General features: G+C 44.8%; 1 long non-coding RNA gene and 1 pseudogene across 2 annotated transcripts in view; both read left to right on the top strand.

The window, feature by feature from the left end:
• The window catches only part of LOC311522222, a 57171-nt gene extending 41257 nt beyond the window's left edge, over nt 1–15914 (top strand). Inside the window, exons 2-3 of the long non-coding RNA XR_014712082.1 lie at nt 2266–2328; nt 15861–15914. This is a non-coding gene — a long non-coding RNA (uncharacterized lncRNA). The remainder of the gene's footprint in view (nt 1–2265; nt 2329–15860) is intronic.
• LOC311522590 (potassium channel subfamily K member 9 pseudogene) lies at nt 2648–6129 on the top strand (annotated as a pseudogene). Its single transcript has 3 exons — nt 2648–2751; nt 3907–3941; nt 5416–6129. The product of its transcript is annotated as a potassium channel subfamily K member 9 pseudogene (transcript).
• Nucleotides 15915–16122: the final 208 nt, after the last annotated feature.

Genomic DNA, 16122 nt, shown 5'->3' with positions numbered 1-16122 from the left:
CTTTGGAAGGCTAGGGTTTGAATTAACAGTCCTAGGATGATTATTATTATTTATATTACCAAACTACCTAGGAGCCCTAGTCATGATCCAGGGGCTGTACACACAGAACAAAAAGATGGTCCCAGCCCAAGGACCTTACAATCTAACTTGTGGCTTATGGATTTTTAAAGGTCTGATTCTCCTTTTAGTTATATTAGTGTAACTTAGTTGGAGATACTCCTGATTTGTGCTTGTATAAATAAGAGGAGAATCAGGCCCTATGTGTTTCAAAGCTGGTGCTATGCCACTAAGCCATCTGCCTCTGGCCACACAGGGAAGTAATGCCAAATTAGACAATAAAAGACATTGCTTACTTTGTATAACCTTTTATTTTCCTCCTTAAATTATTTTTAGTTAAACAACTTTCTGCTAAGGAGCTCTGTCTATGTACAGAACTGCTCTGGTCACCAGCACTGTTACTAGGGACTTGAGCTTTATGGCCCTCATAACACCGAAGGGCGAAGGTCAAGCTGTGGAGCCATTGTGCCAGCCCCACATTTCTTTTTAAACACATGTGAGAGACAAAGCTCCCCTGAGACCTCTATGGAAAACTGCCTCAGGGGGAGATGGGACAGAGAGCAAGAGAGCACTGGCCTGACAGATAAGCTACATCAAAAGAAGCAGGGAGCAGCTGTCCATCTGGAGAGGGGGTTTTTCTTTTTTCTTTTAACAGAGAGAGAGACTGTCTCAGAGAATAAATAGTCTTAAAGTATTTTGCATGCAAAGAAAAAAAGGGGGGAAAAGCAACTCATATGGAGGAGGGGAGAAAAGCCCCCACACCAAACAGAAGGAGGTGCTGCTTGCCTGGAATCTCAGGTTGAATCTCTTAAATCACTTTTAGTGCTTCCAGTCCAAGTTACTGCCTCTGTTTATAGAGTTAAAGGGGAGGCCCAAAGTGAACACACTTCCCAAATCAACATGAGAACTCGGGTCTGAATCAAAACTAATATCATAAACTTCAAAACTCTTTCATTCTGACAAAGCTTTTGTTCTGTGGCTGGGTCAATTTTAAGCCTATATCTCCATAAGGAAGAAACATAGCCTAATTCACAGACAGCTCACTGTATTTCACTGTAGTGTAGACTATTTAATTACACAAAATCTCCAGTGCACATAATAGCTAATAATAAGGTCTGTACATACTGATAACTGTTGATCATTAAAACAGTACAAAGTTACTCTACTGTTCTAACAGTAACACATTCCATGAACTTATTTTATTAATGTATTTAGCTTTAGATACACAAAAAACCCCAGTTCCCAGCCTTAGGTACTTTAACAGTTGCTACAACACACACACACACACCCCTCCCTCAGCCCAAGCAAATCCCAGCCCATATAATAAAGCAACCAGCTGACAGGAATATCTCCCTCTCCCCCACTTCTCCTTGCATCTCAGAGCACTTAAAAAGACACCAAGAAGTTTAGGCCTTAAATGTAGGTTGAAAATGTCCCTTTAAAGCTATATAATGACACCGATGTGTAAACTGAGAAAGTTCATTTGCTCTTTTGATAAGTTTTTTTCCACACCTCCAACCCATACCTCAAGGTTTTAAATTGTTTGAATATCTGAGAGGAGCTCAACCTGTAAAATTTGGATCTAGTTTTCAAGTTCTCCCCTCCCCACAATCTGATGGTGTTTTGATCCGCTTAGGTTGGGTCTGTAATATCTGTCCCAGTATGGTAGTATCTGAGCACCTCACAATCTTTAATGTATTCATCCTCCCTACACCCTTATAAGGTTGGGAAATACTATTATCTCCATTTTACAGATGGGGAGCTAAGGCTCAGATCCTCAGAAGTATTTAGGCTCTTAATTTCCACTGATTTCCATCAAAATGAGAAACAGCCTAAGTCCAAAGTCACTCAAAAAGTCCATAGCCGAGTAGGGAACTTAACCTGTGTTTCACAAGTCCTCGGCTAGTACCTAAACACTGAACCAGCTTTCCTCTCATGAAACTGAGACTGGATCCAGATATGAAATGCATCTTTGGGTCTAGAGTCAGATTCCAATCTCCTCCAAGTTCTGTGGTTTGGTTTGGGCCCATCTCCATTAAATATGGTATTTACATAACAGATTATAATGGCTGGATGGGGAAAGTAATAATCTTTTAAAACATGTATCAGGACATAACTTGAGGTGTTTAGAACAGAGTTCTCCTCCCAAATAATACAGATGTGCATTACTGGCTGAATACATTGTGGGATTTTTCTCCTTCTTTGTAGCACCTGGTTTAAGTCTTTATAGGAGGCAAGACACCAGACTAACTGGACCAGTGGTCTGTTCAGGTACGGTAAGGCCTATGGTATGTTTCTTCATACATATGGTTTAAAATGATTCCTTCTGTAGAAACTTCAGTGAATCCTGCAGGTTGATGGAGGGTATGACCATGTTCATGATCCAGTCTGTGATGCTCACTAGCCCAAAGTGTCTTTCCATTTTTGTCGCACACGGTTGTGTACCATGATGCCATCCCACATCTATTCACAAATCCTTATGATTCAGGCTATCTGGCATCCAAAGTATAACTGGGCCATGGTGCACCTGTGTGTGTGTGTGATACTGCATGTAATACTTCAAGCCTCACTAGCTTGGGTAAAGAGACGTATGCATCTTTGGAACTGTTCAGGAGTTGTTGCCATTCTGGGTTTCATGTACTGCCGCCTTAAACTGAGAGCCAATTCTCTGCCTGCTACAGGGATATCTGAAAGGTAACTGCCATTTTGTGTTTCAGTTATGCTGCAGCAAGCTTGAGTCTGACCTGCACCCTCCTGAGCAGTGCAGGCTGGGGGCACAACATCTGCACCCTCCAATTCTAGGTCTACCTGGCCACCACATAAGCTAGAACAGCCTCAAGGGCTACACTAGCTTATGGCAGTTCCTCATACCCACCTATGGGACACTGGTTCAAAATACCCAGAAGACAGAGAGCATTATCCATATCCCCATCAGCCTCAGGATTGCCCTTGACACTCCCCTGCACCAAGTACTGCAACAGGATCTTTTATTCTGCCACTGTGCTGTTCAGAGGTATTCCTGGCTGGGCAGGGGGAGCATCCACCTGTGTTCTGGATCAGAATGTTACATGTGAAGTCACTGTGATCTCTTGATATCTCTCTCTCATCCTCCTCCATGGAGGCCTTATATTTGTTCTTTCTCTGTTTGAGTTCCTAAATCAGAAATAAGTCACCTTGACTGAGATATACATATTTCCCTCCTTGTGTGTGAGGGAAAAAACAACAAAGAATGACAAAAGAAGATTTCGCTCAGAATCTGTGACATCACCATCATCCATATCAGGTTGCAGTCCGGCACTTGTAAAATTCACATCAACCCCACAGACATATTTCCTTAATTTCAAGGATGTGATGGTAAGGAAAGAGTTTATCTGTAGTGCTCTGATTTACATGGCAGTTTTAAGCACCAAAAAATCAGACTACCACTTGGGACCCCAGGCCCTTGTGCTGTCTTGGCAATTCACAAGCCTGCCTAATCTCCCCTTCTAGATGTGAGGCCAGAATGGGAAGAAGCCCATACCCCAATCCTTCCAGTGAGCTCAGGATTCCAGTTTTCCACAAAGCCCCACAAACTGCCAAAGTCAGTTCTGATTGCCTCATTGAAAAGCTGAGTGCTAGTTTTTCCCAACAATGCGCTAGTTGCCATGAACTGTGCTCAATCTGTAGCACTAAGGTGAAAAGTTTGTCACTGATGTGGTACAAAACTGTGTGGACAATTCATAGTGTCTCTCTCTTTCCCTTGTAACAGATCAGACTAAAGCCAGTACTTCAGTGATCCCTTTGTCTCCCAGGTTGCGTCTATGTTAGGGTTTGGGGGTTGTTTTTGTTTTTTTACATTTCTCTCTACAGCTGTCATTGGTTCTGCTCCATTGCTGGCAGCAATGGTAAGAGCATAAGTATAGGCCTTGAGTCTGATTCTCAGCTTACACTACTATAAATATGGAGTAACTCTATTGACTGGAGATTTACTCCAATGTATCTGAGATCAGAATCTAGCCTTTGTTTGGAATCCATTTGGACTTTTGGCTAAAATCAAGCATGTATAATCTTGTTTAATCTTATATAAACCTGTTTAAAAGCCTGTGCAATGTTGCAATAGTTGCCATCCATGGGTTGCCTTGATTAACTAGACCTAAGGCAAAATGTGTGGGGCTAGAGAGAGGTGTTCCTAATGGCTGTGCTGCATAAATTCTGGCATTTGCTTCGGCTGGAGGTCCATTGGAGCTTGAGTCTCACCATTTTTAGCATGGCATACTTCTTGGGTTATTTTTAAAAAAAATTCCCTATAAAAACACTGCAGGTTTGGAGGACAAACCTGAAGAATGTTAATTGATTAGGGAAAGACCCGCAGGAATTTCACAGACTGGGGAGAAACGGAAGATTTTTCAAGATCTCCATGAGATTTCCTTTCTCCTCGCTCATCAGCGCTTACTGTGTGTGCTTTTCAGGACTAGAAAATCCTCAGGCCAGAATCCTCAACACACAGCTACACAGGGAAAGCTCATGTGAGGAGTGACAGTGTTAACTCAACATCCTCATCAGAAAGTATAAAACCTTCTGCAAAGGCCTTTAGAAGCTTTATTACTTCATATATTTTACTGCTGCCTGTAATGAAAGGGTTACAGTCTCATAGAATGTAACAGTGCGGGCTGACTTGGCTGGAACAGACATTAACTTCCACAGTAAATCTGGCAGGAGCTGGTAATTACAGAAAAAGCAGCCAGGGGTCATGGCCAGCCAAGGCTCTGGGGTAACAGAGCAGAAAATCAAAACAGAGGGGGAGGGGAAATCATGTTCATCATAGTCTTAGGGCTGAGGTCGGTCTCCTCCAAACTGTCAGGAGCCTGTTGTCAATTGTTATGTTTAAAAGGAGCCCCTGGAAGATGAGGTAATAATAATGTTAAACATTAACTGTGTTAGTGCTCCCACTGCACTGTAAATTCACCTCCACCCCAGCACAGTTGGGAATGGCAGAGCACTTTGTAGAGACAGTCAGAAAGTGCAGTTTTCTAATTGTGCTTTTAGATTTGTCCCTTTCTCCACTGAATTGTGGCACTAACCCTGGACTCAGGCTCCTGCTTCTTTGATTGTGTACTCCCACTTCAGAGCCCTGGTTCAGCTCAAAGGTCACTGTCCATATGCACACAATCCTCATCCCACCATTGGTTCCGTCTCAGCAATGGGCTAATGTCTGTCTGCATACTTGCAGTGTTGTTTTCAAGGTGGTGGTGAGAGTGCTTATCCACTCACTCACTAACATCAGGACAAAGTCTCAAATGCAGAATGGCAGAGAATGCGCTGACCTCCTCATGATAAAGCCTTGGAAATAGGGAGATTGACTATATGACTGCCTTGCAGGCTTCCTGTCTTGCATGGGAACACTGTGTGTTGGAGCAGCTGCCTTCTCTTATTTTGAGGGCTGGACCTTCTTCCACACTTACTATTACTGCTTCATAACCCTGACCACTATTGGGTTTGGAGACTTTGTAGCTCTGCAGAAAAACGAAGCTTTGCAGAAGAAGCCACCGTATGAGGCTTTCAGCTTCATGTACATCTTGGTCGGTTTGTCTGTGATTGGGTGCTTTCCTAAACTTAGTTGTCCTTACGTTTTTGACTATGAATTTGGAAGATGAGATGCGGGATGCAGAAGAGAGGGCATCCCTGAGGAGAGTCAGGAACAACATCCACCTGAAAGCTAAGGAAGCCAGTAAGATCAGAGATGCTATTTTTCTACCCATAGAAGACAGGACAAGTCAAAAGAACCTCATCCCACTGATGCAGGAAGATGCTGATAGACCAAGACGCCACTCTTCAAACTCTACCGCCAGAGTCCCTTCCTTCTGCACGTGTTTGTGCTACAGACCGCGGCTATGTGAGAGCCCTGCCCCCTCCCATCCAGAGACCCTCAGCTGCCACACCAATCCCGTTTACTATAATTCCATTTCTTACAAAATCGATGAGGTCTCTCTGAGCACGAGGGATCCCACTGGTTTCTCCTCCCCTGGGAGCACTTTATCGTCCAACAGCCCCAGCTGCAGGGAACACCACCGCCTGCGAAGGAAATCCATCTAAATGTGCATGCTCTTTGGGAATTTTTACTCTGAACTGTATTCTGCTACTGAAGTCATACTTTGAGGATAAATTATTAACTGATAAAAAAAAAGTGCAATTGCAGAGTCCCGTACTCCAGGGTCTCGCCTTACAGCTAATCTAAATTGAGGCCTGTCATATGGCTATATCTCTGAAATACAAATACTACCATGTTTCATCCATGAAGATGGTGGGAACAGGGGCATGGCAGTGTGGGAAGAGGTGTAAAATGCAGATCTGTTTACAAACTGTAAAATTCACCTTCCCCTGAGTAAATCAGAGGCTTTTCAGCATCCCTGTGGGCTTCTCTCACACACAAGCAGACTCTCCTGCTATGCTGTTCCTTTCCCACCCCCATTTAAACTCCTCATGTCTTAACACAGTTACTGTGGTTAAACACATGATGTATCATTACAAGAACAATATGAGACAGACTGGAAAGTTGGGTTCTACCCCTGGCTGCATCAGTGACTTGCAGCATGTCCTTGGGCAAGTCACTCACTGTAACCTCTCTCTGTCTCATTTTCCCCATCTGTAAAATGGGGATAAAAAACCCTACTTTAGACATGTGCTGAGCCTTAATTAATTCATGTTTATAAATAACTTTTGTTAGGAACTTTGAGATGCTTTCAAGACAAGGCCAACAGAAATATAAAATATTATAATTGATAGTAACAATTAATGAAGTTTAATACACTTTCAGGTGCATCTGAAGTTATACTATCCTCTTGAAAAAGTCATCACAACATATAATTCTACATGCCTTATACACAGTCTGCTCGCTTGTTTTGCAACTGTGTTCTGCTTCAAGGAACAAGCCTCGTCACTATCTCCTCTAGGCTAGAGACTAGAACAAGAGCCCCTTTAGCTGGAAACTGGACTCCCATCTAAGGCTGAGTGACCATGGATAAAGCTGGAAAAAGTGGTTTGTTTACTCATTACACTGTAATTAACTGCGCGCATCTGCCTCTTTTAGTGCATTATGTGTTGTCTAACTGAAGCGGAGATACACTAAGATGGAAACCATCTTATTAAAAACTCAGGGCTATGAACTTACTCAGAGAAAAGGGCATTGTAGCACCAGCAAGAAGGTCCAAGCGTCAGCTGAAGGTCAGGAGCAGCACTTCTGTCTGTGGTTTCCAGGCTGTCTGACACTTGCTGACTCAATTTATTCTTTAAGAAATGTTGGTTTTACAGTAAAATGCCCCACACCTAAAATTTCCATTGGCATATTAATGTCTGAAATTGCCCTTTTGAAGATAGCTACTGCTAAAGGTAATTGGGCCTGTTCTGTGTTCTCTGAGCCTCATGCCAATTTAGAACTGAACGTTTGTATTCATTTTTCATGTTCCATTTTCATTAAGATGAGAAATTTTTTGGAAGGTTGTGTGGACTAGAGTCCAATCATATGCCTCCATATGGTCCTCATTTATCTCTGTTCAGGTACTAGTAGATCTTAAGCATCTGTGACAAACCATGAAACAAGGGGCCAAGGTCAGAGGTGATGTGTGAGGTGATATAACTTGCACATCATTAAGAGGGCGTAAGGGATTTTTAAGTTGGTAGAAAGTGTAAGAAAATATAAGTTAAATCCTTTCCTCCTGCATGTTGCTTTTCCTGATGCACCTCTGTCTTTCAGCCCATCAGCATTTAAGTTACAAAAATGTAGAATTATGTAAGTGGCAGATTGGTCCCACTGTTGTGCGTAACTTTCCTGGCTTATACGCTACCTTGGTGGAATTAGCTAGTGAAAGGATCAGAGTCTTCGCTCCCACTCCTTTACCTAGAGGCCTGCCTGACCTCGAGGACTCCTCTTTCACTCTCCTGTGTGGAAGAGTCATCCTAACCCCGACAAGGCTGGGCCCAGGATTCCTGGGGGGCTAAACTCCCAATGGTCACTTAGGTCAGGGTCTAGGGTGTTCCCACTCCATAGTGCTCTCTCCATTCTGAATGCTTCCCTGACCCACTGGGCATTACATATAGTTCAAGCAAATACGCTTTATTAAACAGCAATCAATTTAAAAAATAAGGAAAAAATGGGAATGGTTAAAGGAAAACACATAACCCAGCTCTGTGGCATGGGGACATCACAACCAGCATCTCTGGAATGTAAGGGAAGTTGACAGCCTGTTCCTCACACGGCCCAGGCCTCCGGCCCAGGCCCTGGTTATGTTGCAGGGATGCTGTGGGTCAGACACTTAGTCTGGCGGTGGCCACACGCCTTCAGTCTCTAGATGGCAGGGCCCCTCTTCCCAGCATCAGGGCCCCCATCCCTCCTCCACAGTTACAATCCCCCTCCAAGGTTGGCCTGCAAGGCCTCTTGGCTGGGGCTTCTCCCTGAACTGGGCCCACTGCCCATAGTCGCCCCTCGCTCTTCTGAGCTGCTCACACCAGCTCCAGCCCCAGCTCCACTCTGCCTCAGCACTACTGCTGCTCTGCCTCCAGCCCCCTGGGCTGCTCCTTCTGGCTCTGGCTGGTGCAGCTCTGCTCCCCAGCTCAGCCCAGGCTCCTGCTCTCTCCTTAGCTCAGCCCCACTCTGGCCGAGGCAGCTCCAGCCAGAGGTGAAAGTAAGCTGGTATGCCCCGGTACGGCGTACCGGCAAGAGCCAGTGCACCGTACTGGGGCAGCCCGGCTTCCCCAGGGGGCAATTTAAAGGGCCTGGGGCTCCCAGCAGTGGCTGGAGCCCCAGGCCCTTTAAAATGCCTCCAGAGCCCCACTGCTGGAGCCCTGGGGTAGCGGCTGCAGGGCTCCAGTGGCTATTTAAAGGGCCCGGGGCTCCCCTGCTTCTACCGTCCCGGCCCTTTAAATAGCTGCTGGAGCCCCGCTGCCACTACTCCAGGGCTCCAGGGGCTATTTAAAGGACCGGGGCGGTAGAAGCAGGGGAGCCGCAGGCCCTCTAAATGGCCCCCAGAGCCCTGGGGTAGCGGGGGCTCCAGGAACTATTGAAAGGGCCAGGGCTCCAGCTGCCTCTGCTGCCCCAGTTCTTTAAATAGCCGCTGGAGCCCCGCCGCTTCCCCAGGGCTCCGGCGGCTAATTAAAGGACTGGGGCAGTAGAAGTAGGGGAGCCCTGGGCCCTTTAAATAGCCCCCGGAGCCCCAGGCTGCTGCTGCTACCCCGGTGGGGGAGGGGGGAGCACTTACCTTATAGGGTGGGCTGGGGCTGGCTCTGACCCCCTCAGCCCCACCCCCTTCTGCCCAAGGCCCCGCCCCTTCCAGCAGCCAGAGCTGGCCCCAGCGTACCAGTAAGTCACTGGACTTACTTTCACCCCTGGCTCCAGCCCACATGGAGGTTGGGACCCCTGGCCTCCTGACTCCCTCATTAGTCGGCCCACCCTGTCAATCAGGCTGACCTGGAGTGTTGGCCTCTCCCCATTGTCCCTGGGACTGTCAGTCTCAGGTCCTGGTCCCATCAACCCTTCCCCTTTCTTTTGGTACTGGCAGATGGCCAACCAAAAATCCCCACTAAGTTTTAGTAAGAGGTCGACCTTACATTTAGTTAGACTCCCTTTCTCCCACTTGTACCCACTTACTGACATGTAGTTTGCACCACTTTACACATCACTTTGGAATCTAGTTGCATATATTCATTTTACTTATTTAATTTGACAGAACATTGAATGTGGTCAGAATGCCTAGCTGGCTGCAGTGACAGCCTGAGTGTGTTGAGATGAGACTCTAGTTCATTACACAGAAAGGATGCCAGAGATCAAATTTAGGACAATGTGAAAATGAAAAACACAGGTGGCTCAGGTGATTGGTGATAGGAAATAGACCTTTTGCTCTGGATCACTCATTCTAATCTCACCAGACTGGTAATGATCTAACTTAATTGTTATGGGATGGCTGTGATTTGGAATATGTGAAATGAATTGATGGTCTAAGTCCAGTTCTTTGTGGACAATTAATGAATTGCTTCTGAAAAGTAAGACTAACCCTAACCTTCACCTCAAACTGAACCTTTTGTGAGGTTCAAAAATTATGATAAAGTTTTAGTTTTCATGTTCACTGCTGCCTCTGCACACCTGGTTTCTTGCTGGAAGCCAAAGTACCAAAATACAGTGAGAACGGCTGTTCGTCTAGTATTTCTGGCTGGATAAAAAAACCAGAAATACTAGAAGTCTCGAGAGAGATTTTTCTCATGAGATTTCTAGCCCACTTTTGCAAACCAGGACATTCAGACTGTCAGAATAAGCTTCAGATATGCTTTCAAAATTGCGGTGCTTAGCTGAATTGAACCTCTGACTCATTTGAGGTTCTTCCATCACTAGGCTGACAGGTGCCCTTGTCACAGTACTACAATTTGTCCCCTTATTTGTAGTCTCGATAAGGCCAAAGATTGAATGGACTTAAGAGAGTCACTACTTTCTCACCCTGAGAGGTGGTCACTCTGTAACAGGGTGCTGGCACATTGGTAGGACTATGTGTAGGAAGCTTGCACTATGGCCCAATATGGTTCTTGTTGTCTACCAAAGACCTCCATTCCAAAGACTGTTAAACAAGCACCATCTACAAGCATTCAATTCACTGAGGGTGGAATTCACCCCTGTGCAGAGGACCAAGGTCAATGCACCCCTTAAACCCTATTCAAAACATAACACATAAAGACACAAGGAAAATAATAGTACAGGGATCTTACAGTGATGTGGGAATAATTTTTATTTTAACCCTCAATACCATTTTATCTAACCTCAATGTCATGATTCAGCATTTCTAACATAAATAATTTAGACTAACAAAAGTAAGAGATTATCGGGTTTATGTGGGATGAAGGTAAATATGAATTTTGTAATGTGGCATAGATGAGAGGTAAATTATGGTGAAATGGGCATCTTGATCCCACCTTTAAGGAAAAGCCGAATCCTCTACCACAAAACCAAGGCTGACTCATTGCTTAATGAACTGAACATTGCTCAACAAAAGCTCAGCTCTGAGTTTCTTTTTTATATACTGAATGTGAGTCTTGATGAAGAACCACAAAATTGCACTTTGCCTTAGAAACGCCTACTGCATAGTAGTAATAAATCCCAAAGGTAACAAAAAGGTCCCAGAGGAATTGTTTATTTAACCTTCTTAACCTCCTCCCCTGCTCCCACCCAGTACCTAAACCCACTCATGTGCTTATTGGGAATTATGAGGTAGGTTCCCAGGGTCACTGCTTTTACATTGTGGTTCCAAAGAAGTGTAGAAACTGTTCTGTTCTTTCCTTGTACTTGTTAGCACCACTGACAATGAAAAAGAGAAAATATAGGCATAGCTTAAGTCTCAGTGGAGCCACAGCAAGTTACTGTTATGTTGCACTTATAGACCATTCACAGCATCTTTCATCCAGTGATCTCAAAGCACTTTACAAAGCTGCATAAGTGTTATTATCCATATTTTACAGATGGGGAAGCGGACCCAGAGGGTAAGGAGCTGTCTAAAACTGGAGAATTTTTACAAAAATGGTGAAACTGCTCCAGAGTTAGCAAGGTCAAAAGCCCTAATGCAGATAGCTCTCCAGCTTCAGCAGCAGAATACCAAAAACAGCTGTTGGAGCACAGACCTGTCTACATAGGAGCTCCAAACCTTGCTAACACCAGCTGCACCAACATGAGCAACAGTGGATTTTTTGTAAAAATTCTCTAACGCAGAGAAGGCCTCAGCAACTTGCCCAAGATCACAGAACCAGTTAGTGTCAGGGTCAGGAATATTCTTGTTCCCTGCATGGTTCAGGATATGAGTAGACCATTGGGCTGGAAGGTTGGAATCATTTCCTGGGAAGTGAAAGGGGGAGACCTCTCTTAGAAGACCTCAGTGCTATTACTGCAGAGAAATATTCCAAAAGATTGCCCTGTAGAACATGATCCAGATGCTAGAGTGAATTCAGTCTGAAACACCTTGATTCCTTTTGCCTCTGGAAACATGTTACAGCGGATCTACTCCAGCTCCTAATGCAAGAAAACAGTGGTGCTAAATGCCCAGGAAGCCTTTTGCATAGAAAAGCACCACTTTTTGTCACATTCCATTATTTTTAAACCAGTCCTCTCACCAATTTAGCCTGTAAGCTCCTTGGGGCAAGGACTGTCTTTTTGTTCTGTGTTTTACAGAGCCTATCACAATGGGGTCCTGCTCCATGACTGGGGCTCCTAAGCACCACGGTCATACAAACAAATAATAATACATTGTCACCAAAATCATTATAGACCTAGGTTAGGACAGATCTCATCTGTGAAGATTTCCACTAGTCATGTGAATAGATGTTTGGTAATTATTAGTGCAGAGCAGAGGGGCTAAGTTTGAAATTGCACTTTACCTCTGTGTAGCCCTTTTTCTTACCCTTTGACCTCTCAGTTTGAATGCTGTTGACAAAGGTTTTCAACAGCCCACTTTGATTACAATATCTCAGGTACCCACTTCAGTAAAAGTCAGTCAGTAATAGTCTGTGTGCTTGACTCCCTCACCTTGAGTCTCCATGGGTCTGGTTGACAGTGTAGTCATTGATGTGTGAAAGCCAGTGTTCCCTTGCTCATTCATTTGCTTTCAACCCCCACACTCCATGGCCATTGAAATGTTGCTTTTGGCAGGAGCTAGGAGGTAGGGGAGGGACAATTAGCATGAAAACTCATTGTTTTCAGAATGTTTTTCTTAATGTCTCAGAAAAAAAGAAGGATCGGGTTGAAAGGTCATTTGACCTCTTTGTTTTCTTTGGAGTGGGAGATTCAGACTCTTCAGAAAATGTTTTATTAGTTCTTCTGAATTTCATTTTCCACTTGGGTTTTCTCTCTAGGCCTTGCTCTTTGAAGGCACCAGCAGGCAGTGCCCATGTTTATCAAATTGGGGGTTATTTAAGGAAAAGAACAACATCTAACTCTTGGCTAACAGAAAGCAGTTCTTTTGTATTTAACTTCAAAAATAAGAGACAAAATTCCACTCCCTTACTTTCAAGGGATTGAATAGCTCAGGGGATTGATAAAAAGGGAATAGGGCTTTTTGCCATTGGGGGTCAATTTGTCTTCAACTAAAGTCGATATTAACCAAAGTTGTTTCATTCGCTACTGAGCAGAGAGCAATTCAAAATAGGTTTGGGGCCTTAATGAAGTTCGTAGTGGACAGAGGCTCGGATCACAAATTGGCACAAAGTTGGATTCTTGATTGCAGTCTCAGCACACAAACTACTGAATGAGTGGACCCTACCAAAATCATAGCCATGAAAAACGCATCACGGATCATGAAATCTGTTCTCCCCGGATGAAATCTGGTCTTTTGTGTGCTTTTACTCTATACTATATAGATTTCACAGGGGAGACCAGCATTTCTCAAATTGGGGGTCCTGCCCCCAAAGGGAGTTGTGGGGGGTCGCAAGTTTATTTTAGAGGGGTCATGGTTTGCCACCCTTACTTCCGTCCCATCTATAGGACTGACCGGGGCAATTGTCCCGGGCCCTGCGCTTCGGAACGTAAGGTCCAGGGCAGCCTGGGGAGTAAGCAGGGGGCCTTGTGCCGGCAACAACGAGCAACCCAGACCCAGCCTGCCCCATTCCGCTCTGCCCCACTGGCTCCCGGCGTCGCTCGAGGGAGGGGGTGGAAGCCAGAAAGAGGCGGGGCAGGGGCTTGGGGGAAGGGGTGGAATGGGGGCGGGGAGAGGTGGGCCAGGGCAGGGCAGGAAGAGGCAGGGTGGGTGGGGGCTTGGAGGAAGGGTTGGAGTGGGGGCAGGCCTAGGCCAGAGCAGGGGGTTGTCCTGGGCCCCACACCCCCTTAGGGACGGCCCTGCTTCTGTGCGGCCTTTAGAGCTTGGTGGATGGAGAGCGGTGGCTGTTGGCCTGGCGCCCAGCTCTGAAGGCAGAGCCACCGCCAGCAGCAGTGCAGAAGTTAGCGTAGCAGTTCCGCACCCCACACACACACAATAACTTTGCGACCCCTTCCCCCAACTCCTTTCTGGGTCAGGACCCCTACAATTACAATACCATGAAATTTCAGATTTAAATCCTATGATGGTGAAATTGACCAAAATGGACCGTGAATTTGGTAGGGCCCTGCGAATGAGCATGGTCATAATATGATCCTGGGTAGGCAGTGTGACCTAGTGCATACAGCAGTGGACTAGGAATCAGGAGGGCAGGGTTCAATGCACTGCTCTGTGCTTCAGTTTCCTTATCTGTAAAATGAGGATAATGAAACATACATCCTTTGTAAAGTGCTTTGAGAACTACTGATGAAAAGTGCTATATAACAACTAGGTGGTATTATTACTTTGAGGTGGTCAGTCCAGGTCAGGTTTGGGATACTCTTAAGTAGGTTGGTGTGGGGAAAGCTTGTGCTGCCACATGTTATGCAGCTAAATAGAACACATCAGTTTTTAGTTCCCTCAGTTTAGTCTTTTCTAATGAGCACCATGTTCACCAAAGTAAAATGTAGCTTAAAAAAAATTACTTTCAGGGTTGTTTAGAGTGACCATCCCTCGGCTTCAGTGAAGCTGAATTGCCATAAGCAAATAGTGCTGCCTGCATCCAAGAAACAAATCTTAAAAGCTGCATCCCACTCTTTATCAGAACAAAGCATAAAGATGTACTGTAAAGCGGGGGGAAAGAAAAGAGAGACTGGAACAACTGGGGAGCAAGGAAAAAGGGAAGGGGGAAAAGGGTAGCAATTGTGGGGTAGCAAAAAAGAAGAGAAGCAATTAGAGGACAGGAGGGAAGAGAAAAACAGATACCAGATACGAGAAGAAGAAATGCGGAGAGCAGGAAAAGCATGTCAGACTGTGGACATGAAAGAGAAGGAGCGAAAAGTAGAAGAGAGGAGTGGTCTGATTAGATATGAGCCACACTTGTGATATTCAGCTCTGCAGTGCATATGGTTTAGATTAGAGTCAGAGGCTGAGCCAGGTCTAGCATTTGGATTTGATGGCATCAAATACTTGCAAACCCTTCTTGTGAGATTTCAACCCAAAATGTTGGCAATCTCATGAAGATCAGCTGTTCTTGTGAGATTTTCTCCATCTTGGGCCACACCAGAAGCACATCAGAAAATAGGCCCCCCCTAGTTTTGGATCTGACCTGGAACCAAAACCATCAAAATCTGGAATCAAAAGTGATTTTGATGCAAGAATCCAAATATATACCCAACCAAAATGTGAATGGAAGAAGATGGATTTCAATTTCAGGATCTAGTTTGAGCCTCTCTCTAGTTATGACCAAAAGACAGAAGATCATTTTGAAGTAAGGGATGGATGAAGAGAGGTTCAGGGCACCATTTATGAGAATTGCTGATTAATTCTCCCTACAGATTGTCAAAAGAAAAGAAAAGCTCCTTTAACATGTCTTCCTATTCCTATTTCCACCAAACTGGTTCAAATGTCCTCCTAGGAGGTGGTAAGAAAAGGAGGGAACACTGCTCCATCAAACAGGTATTTCTGTTTTTTGTGCCCTTAGGTTTATTCTTTTCCCAACTGAACTGGCACATACATCTCTGCTTAGAAGCTCCTTCTGCTTGGGATCAGCAGTCCACTAACTGCCCTCCCCTACATTCACACAAAACCATTATTTCTCTAAGTCCTGGCACGGAGGTGGCTGCACACAAACGTCCCCGCATCAGAAGTGGCTTTAAGATTTGCTCTATGACTTCTTGAAGAAGTAGGCCTCTGTCCCATACTTTCTCCCTACATTTTCCAGTGTGTGATATGTAACATGAAAAAAATAACAATAATACTTAGCTCTTACATCAAACTTTTCATTCTTAGATCTTGAAGTGCTTTACAGAAGAGGTCAGTATCATCGTCTTTACTCACATGTGTGTAAGTATTGATTCAGTGAAAGATATATTTGGTGTTGGTAAAATGTTCCTAACTTATTGCAAAGACCTCAGCTGCAAACACGGTTTTCTTTGTCGGGGGAGGGAGGACCTTCTGTTATTAAGGATCCACAATCTGCTCTCCATATTTACAAGTTACCACTCTCTTCCTAAAGGCTGTGCCTTGGGATGACCTTCCTCCAGCTGTGAGG

The sequence above is a fragment of the Lepidochelys olivacea genome (assembly GCF_965140295.1).
Source record: "Lepidochelys olivacea isolate rLepOli2 genome assembly, chromosome: 6".
NCBI classification, from domain to species: domain Eukaryota; kingdom Metazoa; phylum Chordata; order Testudines; family Cheloniidae; genus Lepidochelys; species Lepidochelys olivacea.
The sequence above is the reverse complement of the archived record's forward strand: the minus strand, read 5'-3'. Positions and strand labels throughout refer to the sequence as shown.